The following is a 13,087-nucleotide window of genomic DNA, read 5'->3' on the forward strand; positions in this document are numbered from 1 at the left end:
TTCAATCACACCGACACCCTTTCTCCCATTCCACAGTGAGATTACTGTTCAATCACACCGACACCCTTTCTCCCATTCCACAGTGAGATTACTGTTCAATCACACCGACACCCTTTCTCCCATTCCACAGTGAGATTACTGTTCAATCACACCGACACCCTTTCTCCCATTCCACAGTGAGATTACTGTTCAATCACACCGACACCCTTTCTCCCATTCCACAGTGAGATTACTGTTCAATCACACCGACACCCTTTCTCCCATTCCACAGTGAGATTACTGTTCAATCACACCGACACCCTTTCTCCCATTCCACAGTGAGATTACTGTTCAATCACACCGACACCCTTTCTCCCATTCCACAGTGAGATTACTGTTCAATCACACCGACACCCTTTCTCCCATTCCACAGTGAGATTACTGTTCAATCACACCGACACCCTTTCTCCCATTCCACAGTGAGATTACTGTTCAATCACACCGACACCCTTTCTCCCATTCCACAGTGAGATTACTGTTCAATCACACCAACACCCTTTCTCCCATTCCACAGTGAGATTACTGTTCAATCACACCGACACCCTTTCTCCCATTCCACAGTGAGATTACTGTTCAATCACACCGACACCCTTTCTCCCATTCCACAGTGAGATTACTGTTCAATCACACCGACACCCTTTCTCCCATTCCACAGTGAGATTACTGTTCAATCACACCGACACCCTTTCTCCCATTCCACAGTGAGATTACTGTTCAATCACACCGACACCCTTTCTCCCATTCCACAGTGAGATTACTGTTCAATCACACCGACACCCTTTCTCCCATTCCACAGTGAGATTACTGTTCAATCACACCGACACCCTTTCTCCCATTCCACAGTGAGATTACTGTTCAATCACACCGACACCCTTTCTCCCATTCCACAGTGAGATTACTGTTCAATCACACCGACACCCTTTCTCCCATTCCACAGTGAGATTACTGTTCAATCACACCGACACCCTTTCTCCCATTCCACAGTGAGATTACTGTTCAATCACACCGACACCCTTTCTCCCATTCCACAGTGAGATTACTGTTCAATCACACCGACACCCTTTCTCCCATTCCACAGTGAGATTACTGTTCAATCACACCGACACCCTTTCTCCCATTCCACAGTGAGATTACTGTTCAATCACACCGACACCCTTTCTCCCATTCCACAGTGAGATTACTGTTCAATCACACCGACACCCTTTCTCCCATTCCACAGTGAGATTACTGTTCAATCACACCGACACCCTTTCTCCCATTCCACAGTGAGATTACTGTTCAATCACACCGACACCCTTTCTCCCATTCCACAGTGAGATTACTGTTCAATCACACCGACACCCTTTCTCCCATTCCACAGTGAGATTACTGTTCAATCACACCGACACCCTTTCTCCCATTCCACAGTGAGATTACTGTTCAATCACACCGACACCCTTTCTCCCATTCCACAGTGAGATTACTGTTCAATCACACCGACACCCTTTCTCCCATTCCACAGTGAGATTACTGTTCAATCACACCGACACCCTTTCTCCCATTCCACAGTGAGATTACTGTTCAATCACACCGACACCCTTTCTCCCATTCCACAGTGAGATTACTGTTCAATCACACCGACACCCTTTCTCCCATTCCACAGTGAGATTACTGTTCAATCACACCGACACCCTTTCTCCCATTCCACAGTGAGATTACTGTTCAATCACACCAACACCCTTTCTCCCATTCCTCAGTGAGATTACTGTTCAATCACTCCGACTCACATTCTCCCATTCCACAGTGAGATTACTTTTCAATCACACCGACACCCTTTCTCCAATTCCACAGTGAGATTGCTGTTCAATCACACCGACACCCTTTCTCCCATTCCACAGTGAGATTACTGTTCAATCACACCGACACCCTTTCTCCCATTCCACAGTGAGATTACTGTTCAATCACACCGACACCCTTTCTCCCATTCCACAGTGAGATTACTGTTCAATCACACCGACACCCTTTCTCCCATTCCACAGTGAGATTACTGTTCAATCACACCGACACCCTTTCTCCCATTCCACAGTGAGATTACTGTTCAATCACACCGACACCCTTTCTCCCATTCCACAGTGAGATTACTGTTCAATCACACCAACACCCTTTCTCCCATTCCACAGTGAGATTACTGTTCAATCACACCGACACCCTTTCTCCCATTCCACAGTGAGATTACTGTTCAATCACTCCGACACACTTTCTCCCATTCCACAGTGAGATTACTGTTCAATCACACCGACACCCTTTGTCCCATTCCACAGTGAGATTACTGTTCAATCACACCGACACCCTTTCTCCCATTCCACAGTGAGATTACTGTTCAATCACACCGACACCCTTTCTCCCATTCCACAGTGAGATTACTGTTCAATCACACCGACACCCTTTCTCCCATTCCACAGTGAGATTACTGTTCAATCACACCGACACCCTTTCTCCCATTCCACAGTGAGATTACTGTTCAATCACACCGACACCCTTTCTCCCATTCCACAGTGAGATTACTGTTCAATCACACCGACACCCTTTCTCCCATTCCACAGTGAGATTACTGTTCAATCACACCGACACCCTTTCTCCCATTCCACAGTGAGATTACTGTTCAATCACACCGACACCCTTTCTCCCATTCCACAGTGAGATTACTGTTCAATCACACCGACACCCTTTCTCCCATTCCACAGTGAGATTACTGTTCAATCACACCGACACCCTTTCTCCCATTCCACAGTGAGATTACTGTTCAATCACACCGACACCCTTTCTCCCATTCCACAGTGAGATTACTGTTCAATCACACCGACACCAACACACTTTCTCCCATTCCACAGTGAGATTACTGTTCAATCACACCGACACCCTTTCTCCCATTCCACAGTGAGATTACTGTTCAATCACACCGACACCCTTTCTCCCATTCCACAGTGAGATTACTGTTCAATCACACCAACACCCTTTCTCCCATTCCACAGTGAGATTACTGTTCAATCACACCGACACCCTTTCTCCCATTCCACAGTGAGATTACTGTTCAATCACACCGACACCCTTTCTCCCATTCCACAGTGAGATTACTGTTCAATCACACCGACACCCTTTCTCCCATTCCACAGTGAGATTACTGTTCAATCACACCGACACCCTTTCTCCCATTCCACAGTGAGATTACTGTTCAATCACACCGACACCCTTTCTCCCATTCCACAGTGAGATTACTGTTCAATCACACCGACACCCTTTCTCCCATTCCACAGTGAGATTACTGTTCAATCACACCGACACCCTTTCTCCCATTCCACAGTGAGATTACTGTTCAATCACACCGACACCCTTTCTCCCATTCCACAGTGAGATTACTGTTCAATCACACCGACACCCTTTCTCCCATTCCACAGTGAGATTACTGTTCAATCACACCGACACCCTTTCTCCCATTCCACAGTGAGATTACTGTTCAATCACACCGACACCCTTTCTCCCATTCCACAGTGAGATTACTGTTCAATCACACCGACACCCTTTCTCCCATTCCACAGTGAGATTACTGTTCAATCACACCGACACCCTTTCTCCCATTCCACAGTGAGATTACTGTTCAATCACACCGACACCCTTTCTCCCATTCCACAGTGAGATTACTGTTCAATCACACCGACACCCTTTCTAACATACCACAGTGGGATTACTGTTCAATCACACCAAAAGCCTTTCGCCCATTCATCAGTGAGATTACTGTTCAATCACACCGACACCCTTTCTCCCATTCCACAGTGAGATTACTGTTCAATCACACCGACACCCTTTCTCCCATTCCACAGTGAGATTACTGTTCAATCACACCGACACCCTTTCTCCCATTCCACAGTGAGATTACTGTTCAATCACACCGACACCCTTTCTCCCATTCCACAGTGAGATTACTGTTCAATCACACCGACACCCTTTCTCCCATTCCACAGTGAGATTACTGTTCAATCACACCGACACCCTTTCTCCCATTCCACAGTGAGATTACTGTTCAATCACACCGACACCCTTTCTCCCATTCCACAGTGAGATTACTGTTCAATCACACCGACACCCTTTCTCCCATTCCACAGTGAGATTACTGTTCAATCACACCGACACCCTTTCTCCCATTCCACAGTGAGATTACTGTTCAATCACACCGACACCCTTTCTCCCATTCCACAGTGAGATTACTGTTCAATCACACCGACACCCTTTCTCCCATTCCACAGTGAGATTACTGTTCAATCACACCGACACCCTTTCTCCCATTCCACAGTGAGATTACTGTTCAATCACACCAACACCCTTTCTCCCATTCCACAGTGAGATTACTGTTCAATCACACCGACACCCTTTCTCCCATTCCACAGTGAGATTACTGTTCAATCACACCGACACCCTTTCTCCCATTCCACAGTGAGATTACTGTTCAATCACACCGACACCCTTTCTCCCATTCCACAGTGAGATTACTGTTCAATCACACCGACACCCTTTCTCCCATTCCACAGTGAGATTACTGTTCAATCACACCGACACCCTTTCTCCCATTCCACAGTGAGATTACTGTTCAATCACACCGACACCCTTTCTCCCATTCCACAGTGAGATTACTGTTCAATCACACCGACACCCTTTCTCCCATTCCACAGTGAGATTACTGTTCAATCACACCAACACCCTTTCTCCCATTCCACAGTGAGATTACTGTTCAATCACACCGACACCCTTTCTCCCATTCCACAGTGAGATTACTGTTCAATCACACCGACACCCTTTCTCCCATTCCACAGTGAGATTACTGTTCAATCACACCGACACCCTTTCTCCCATTCCACAGTGAGATTACTGTTCAATCACACCGACACCCTTTCTCCCATTCCACAGTGAGATTACTGTTCAATCACACCGACACCCTTTCTCCCATTCCACAGTGAGATTACTGTTCAATCACACCGACACCCTTTCTCCCATTCCACAGTGAGATTACTGTTCAATCACACCGACACCCTTTCTCCCATTCCACAGTGAGATTACTGTTCAATCACACCGACACCCTTTCTCCCATTCCACAGTGAGATTACTGTTCAATCACACCGACACCCTTTCTCCCATTCCACAGTGAGATTACTGTTCAATCACACCGACACCCTTTCTCCCATTCCACAGTGAGATTACTGTTCAATCACACCGACACCCTTTCTCCCATTCCACAGTGAGATTACTGTTCAATCACACCGACACCCTTTCTCCCATTCCACAGTGAGATTACTGTTCAATCACACCAACACCCTTTCTCCCATTCCACAGTGAGATTACTGTTCAATCACACCGACACCCTTTCTCCCATTCCACAGTGAGATTACTGTTCAATCACACCGACACCCTTTCTCCCATTCCACAGTGAGATTACTGTTCAATCACACCGACACCCTTTCTCCCATTCCACAGTGAGATTACTGTTCAATCACACCGACACCCTTTCTCCCATTCCACAGTGAGATTACTGTTCAATCACACCGACACCCTTTCTCCCATTCCACAGTGAGATTACTGTTCAATCACACCGACACCCTTTCTCCCATTCCACAGTGAGATTACTGTTCAATCACACCGACACCCTTTCTCCCATTCCACAGTGAGATTACTGTTCAATCACACCGACACCCTTTCTCCCATTCCACAGTGAGATTACTGTTCAATCACACCGACACCCTTTCTCCCATTCCACAGTGAGATTACTGTTCAATCACACCGACACCCTTTCTCCCATTCCACAGTGAGATTACTGTTCAATCACACCGACACCCTTTCTCCCATTCCACAGTGAGATTACTGTTCAATCACACCGACACCCTTTCTCCCATTCCACAGTGAGATTACTGTTCAATCACACCGACACCCTTTCTCCCATTCCACAGTGAGATTACTGTTCAATCACACCGACACCCTTTCTCCCATTCCACAGTGAGATTACTGTTCAATCACACCGACACCCTTTCTCCCATTCCACAGTGAGATTACTGTTCAATCACACCGACACCCTTTCTCCCATTCCACAGTGAGATTACTGTTCAATCACACCGACACCCTTTCTCCCATTCCACAGTGAGATTACTGTTCAATCACACCGACACCCTTTCTCCCATTCCACAGTGAGATTACTGTTCAATCACACCAACACCCTTTCTCCCATTCCACAGTGAGATTACTGTTCAATCACACCGACACCCTTTCTCCCATTCCACAGTGAGATTACTGTTCAATCACACCGACACCCTTTCTCCCATTCCACAGTGAGATTACTGTTCAATCACACCGACACCCTTTCTCCCATTCCACAGTGAGATTACTGTTCAATCACACCGACACCCTTTCTCCCATTCCACAGTGAGATTACTGTTCAATCACACCGACACCCTTTCTCCCATTCCACAGTGAGATTACTGTTCAATCACACCGACACCCTTTCTCCCATTCCACAGTGAGATTACTGTTCAATCACACCGACACCCTTTCTCCCATTCCACAGTGAGATTACTGTTCAATCACACCGACACCCTTTCTCCCATTCCACAGTGAGATTACTGTTCAATCACACCAACACCCTTTCTCCCATTCCACAGTGAGATTACTGTTCAATCACACCGACACCCTTTCTCCCATTCCACAGTGAGATTACTGTTCAATCACACCGACACCCTTTCTCCCATTCCACAGTGAGATTACTGTTCAATCACACCGACACCCTTTCTCCCATTCCACAGTGAGATTACTGTTCAATCACACCGACACCCTTTCTCCCATTCCACAGTGAGATTACTGTTCAATCACACCGACACCCTTTCTCCCATTCCACAGTGAGATTACTGTTCAATCACACCGACACCCTTTCTCCCATTCCACAGTGAGATTACTGTTCAATCACACCGACACCCTTTCTCCCATTCCACAGTGAGATTACTGTTCAATCACACCGACACCCTTTCTCCCATTCCACAGTGAGATTACTGTTCAATCACACCGACACCCTTTCTCCCATTCCACAGTGAGATTACTGTTCAATCACACCGACACCCTTTCTCCCATTCCACAGTGAGATTACTGTTCAATCACACCGACACCCTTTCTCCCATTCCACAGTGAGATTACTGTTCAATCACACCGACACCCTTTCTCCCATTCCACAGTGAGATTACTGTTCAATCACACCGACACCCTTTCTCCCATTCCACAGTGAGATTACTGTTCAATCACACCGACACCCTTTCTCCCATTCCACAGTGAGATTACTGTTCAATCACACCGACACCCTTTCTCCCATTCCACAGTGAGATTACTGTTCAATCACACCGACACCCTTTCTCCCATTCCACAGTGAGATTACTGTTCAATCACACCGACACCCTTTCTCCCATTCCACAGTGAGATTACTGTTCAATCACACCAACACCCTTTCTCCCATTCCACAGTGAGATTACTGTTCAATCACACGACACCCTTTCTCCCATTCCACAGTGAGATTACTGTTCAATCACACCGACACCCTTTCTCCCATTCCACAGTGAGATTACTGTTCAATCACACCGACACCCTTTCTCCCATTCCACAGTGAGATTACTGTTCAATCACACCGACACCCTTTCTCCCATTCCACAGTGAGATTACTGTTCAATCACACCGACACCCTTTCTCCCATTCCACAGTGAGATTACTGTTCAATCACACCGACACCCTTTCTCCCATTCCACAGTGAGATTACTGTTCAATCACACCGACACCCTTTCTCCCATTCCACAGTGAGATTACTGTTCAATCACACCGACACCCTTTCTCCCATTCCACAGTGAGATTACTGTTCAATCACACCGACACCCTTTCTCCCATTCCACAGTGAGATTACTGTTCAATCACACCGACACCCTTTCTCCCATTCCACAGTGAGATTACTGTTCAATCACACCGACACCCTTTCTCCCATTCCACAGTGAGATTACTGTTCAATCACACCGACACCCTTTCTCCCATTCCACAGTGAGATTACTGTTCAATCACACCGACACCCTTTCTCCCATTCCACAGTGAGATTACTGTTCAATCACACCAACACCCTTTCTCCCATTCCACAGTGAGATTACTGTTCAATCACACCGACACCCTTTCTCCCATTCCACAGTGAGATTACTGTTCAATCACACCGACACCCTTTCTCCCATTCCACAGTGAGATTACTGTTCAATCACACCGACACCCTTTCTCCCATTCCACAGTGAGATTACTGTTCAATCACACCGACACCCTTTCTCCCATTCCACAGTGAGATTACTGTTCAATCACACCGACACCCTTTCTCCCATTCCACAGTGAGATTACTGTTCAATCACACCGACACCCTTTCTCCCATTCCACAGTGAGATTACTGTTCAATCACACCGACACCCTTTCTCCCATTCCACAGTGAGATTACTGTTCAATCACACCGACACCCTTTCTCCCATTCCACAGTGAGATTACTGTTCAATCACACCGACACCCTTTCTCCCATTCCACAGTGAGATTACTGTTCAATCACACCGACACCCTTTCTCCCATTCCACAGTGAGATTACTGTTCAATCACACCGACACCCTTTCTCCCATTCCACAGTGAGATTACTGTTCAATCACACCGACACCCTTTCTCCCATTCCACAGTGAGATTACTGTTCAATCACACCGACACCCTTTCTCCCATTCCACAGTGAGATTACTGTTCAATCACACCGACACCCTTTCTCCCATTCCACAGTGAGATTACTGTTCAATCACACCGACACCCTTTCTCCCATTCCACAGTGAGATTACTGTTCAATCACACCGACACCCTTTCTCCCATTCCACAGTGAGATTACTGTTCAATCACACCGACACCCTTTCTCCCATTCCACAGTGAGATTACTGTTCAATCACACCGACACCCTTTCTCCCATTCCACAGTGAGATTACTGTTCAATCACACCGACACCCTTTCTCCCATTCCACAGTGAGATTACTGTTCAATCACACCGACACCCTTTCTCCCATTCCACAGTGAGATTACTGTTCAATCACACCGACACCCTTTCTCCCATTCCACAGTGAGATTACTGTTCAATCACACCGACACCCTTTCTCCCATTCCACAGTGAGATTACTGTTCAATCACACCGACACCCTTTCTCCCATTCCACAGTGAGATTACTGTTCAATCACACCAACACCCTTTCTCCCATTCCACAGTGAGATTACTGTTCAATCACACCCTCCCAATCTCCCATTCCACAGTGAGATTACTGTTCAATCACACAAACACCCTTTCTCCCATTCCACAGTGAGATTACTGTTCAATCACACCAACACCCTTTCTCCCATTCCACAGTGAGATTACTGTTCAATCACACCGACACCCTTTCTCCCATTCCACAGTGAGATTACTGTTCAATCACACCGACACCCTTTCTCCCATTCCACAGTGAGATTACTGTTCAATCACACCGACACCCTTTCTCCCATTCCACAGTGAGATTACTGTTCAATCACACCGACACCCTTTCTCCCATTCCACAGTGAGATTACTGTTCAATCACACCGACACACTTTCTCCCATTCCACAGTGAGATTACTGTTCAATCACACCGACACCCCTTCTCCCATTCCACAGTGAGATTACTGTTCAATCACACCGACACACTTTCTCCCATTCCACAGTGAGATTACTGTTCAATCACACCGACACCCTTTCTCCCATTCCACAGTGAGATTACTGTTCAATCACACCGACACCCTTTCTCCCATTCCACAGTGAGATTACTGTTCAATCACACCGACACCCTTTCTCCCATTCCACAGTGAGATTACTGTTCAATCACACCGACACCCTTTCTCCCATTCCACAGTGAGATTACTGTTCAATCATACCGACACCCTTTCTCCCATTCCACAGTGAGATTACTGTTCAATCACACCGACACCCTTTCTCCCATTCCACAGTGAGATTACTGTTCAATCATATCAACACCCTTTCTCCCATTCCACAGTGAGATTACTGTTCAATCACACCGACACCCTTTCTCCCATTCCACAGTGAGATTACTGTTCAATCACACCGACACCCTTTCTCCCATTCCACAGTGAGATTACTGTTCAATCACACTGACACCCTTTCTCCCATTCCACAGTGAGATTACTGTTCAATCACACCGACACCCTTTCTCCCATTCCACAGTGAGATTACTGTTCAATCACACCGACACCCTTTCTCCCATTCCACAGTGAGATTACTGTTCAATCACACCGACACCCTTTCTCCCATTCCACAGTGAGATTACTGTTCAATCACACCGACACCCTTTGTCCCATTCCACAGTGAGATTACTGTTCAATCACACCGACACCCTTTCTCCCATTCCACAGTGAGATTACTGTTCAATCACACTGACACCCTTTCTCCCATTCCACAGTGAGATTACTGTTCAATCACACCGACACCCTTTCTCCCATTCCACAGTGAGATTACTGTTCAATCACACCGACACCCTTTCTCCCATTCCACAGTGAGATTACTGTTCAATCACACCGACACCCTTTCTCCCATTCCACAGTGAGATTACTGTTCAATCACACCGACACCCTTTCTCCCATTCCACAGTGAGATTACTGTTCAATCACACCAACACCCTTTCTCCCATTCCACAGTGAGATTACTGTTCAATCACACCGACACCCTTTCTCCCATTCCACAGTGAGATTACTGTTCAATCACACCGACACCCTTTCTCCCATTCCACAGTGAGATTACTGTTCAATCACACCGACACCCTTTCTCCCATTCCACAGTGAGATTACTGTTCAATCACACCGACACCCTTTCTCCCATTCCACAGTGAGATTACTGTTCAATCACACCGACACCCTTTCTCCCATTCCACAGTGAGATTACTGTTCAATCACACCGACACCCTTTCTCCCATTCCACAGTGAGATTACTGTTCAATCACACCGACACCCTTTCTCCCATTCCACAGTGAGATTACTGTTCAATCACACCGACACCCTTTCTCCCATTCCACAGTGAGATTACTGTTCAATCACACCGACACCCTTTCTCCCATTCCACAGTGAGATTACTGTTCAATCACACCGACACCCTTTCTCCCATTCCACAGTGAGATTACTGTTCAATCACACCGACACCCTTTCTCCCATTCCACAGTGAGATTACTGTTCAATCACACCGACACCCTTTCTCCCATTCCACAGTGAGATTACTGTTCAATCACACCGACACCCTTTCTCCCATTCCACAGTGAGATTACTGTTCAATCACACCGACACCCTTTCTCCCATTCCACAGTGAGATTACTGTTCAATCATATCAACACCCTTTCTCCCATTCCACAGTGAGATTACTGTTCAATCACACCGACACCCTTTCTCCCATTCCACAGTGAGATTACTGTTCAATCACACCGACACCCTTTCTCCCATTCCACACTGAGATTACTGCTCAATCACACCGACACCCTTTCTGCCATTACACAAAGAGATTACAGTTCAATCACACCGACACCCTTTCTCCCATTCCACAGTGAGATTACTGTTCAATCACACCGACACCCTTTCTCCCATTCCACAGTGAGATTACTGTTCAATCACACCGACACCCTTTCTCCCATTCCACAGTGAGATTACTGTTCAATCACACCAACACCCTTTCTCCCATTCCACAGTGAGATTACTGTTCAATCACACCGACACCCTTTCTCCCATTCCACAGTGAGTTTACTGTTCAATCACATCGACACGCTTTGACCCATTCCACAGTGAGATTACTGTTCAATCACACCGACACCCTTTCTCCCATTCCACAGTGAGATTACTGTTCAATCACACCGACACCCTTTCTCCCATTCCACAGTGAGATTACTGTTCAATCACACCGACACCCTTTCTCCCATTCCACAGTGAGATTACTGTTCAATCACACCGACACCCTTTCTCCCATTCCACAGTGAGATTACTGTTCAATCACACCGACACCCTTTCTCCCATTCCACAGTGAGATTACTGTTCAATCACACCGACACCCTTTCTCCCATTCCACCGTGAGATTACTGTTCAATCACACTGACACCCTTTCTCCCATTCCACAGTGAGATTACTGTTCAATCACACTGACACCCTTTCTCCCATTCCACAGTGAGATTACTGTTCAATCACACCGACACCCTTTCTCCCATTCCACAGTGAGATTACTGTTCAATCACACCGACACCCTTTCTCCCATTCCACAGTGAGATTACTGTTCAATCACACCGACACCCTTTCTCCCATTCCACAGTGAGATTACTGTTCAATCACACCGACACCCTTTCTCCCATTCCACAGTGAGATTACTGTTCAATCATATCAACACCCTTTCTCCCATTCCACAGTGAGATTACTGTTCAATCATACCGACACCCTTTCTCCCATTCCACAGTGAGATTACTGTTCAATCACACCGACACCCTTTCTCCCATTCCACAGTGAGATTACTGTTCAATCACACCGACACCCTTTCTCCCATTCCACAGTGAGATTACTGTTCAATCACACCGACACCCTTTCTCCCATTCCACAGTGAGATTACTGTTCAATCACACCGACACCCTTTCTCCCATTCCACAGTGAGATTACTGTTCAATCACACCGACACCCTTTCTCCCATTCCACAGTGAGATTACTGTTCAATCACACCAACACCCTTTCTCCCATTCCACAGTGAGATTACTGTTCAATCACACCAACACCCTTTCTCCCATTCCACAGTGAGATTACTGTTCAATCACACGAACACCCTTTCTCCCATTCCACAGTGAGATTACTGTTCAATCACACCGACACCCTTTCTCCCATTCCACAGTGAGATTGCTGTTCAATCACACAGACACCCTGTCTCCCATTCCACCGTGAGATTACTGTTAAATCACACTGACACC

This window comes from Mobula hypostoma, chromosome 1, assembly GCF_963921235.1.
Source record: "Mobula hypostoma chromosome 1, sMobHyp1.1, whole genome shotgun sequence".
Taxonomy (NCBI): domain Eukaryota; kingdom Metazoa; phylum Chordata; class Chondrichthyes; order Myliobatiformes; family Myliobatidae; genus Mobula; species Mobula hypostoma.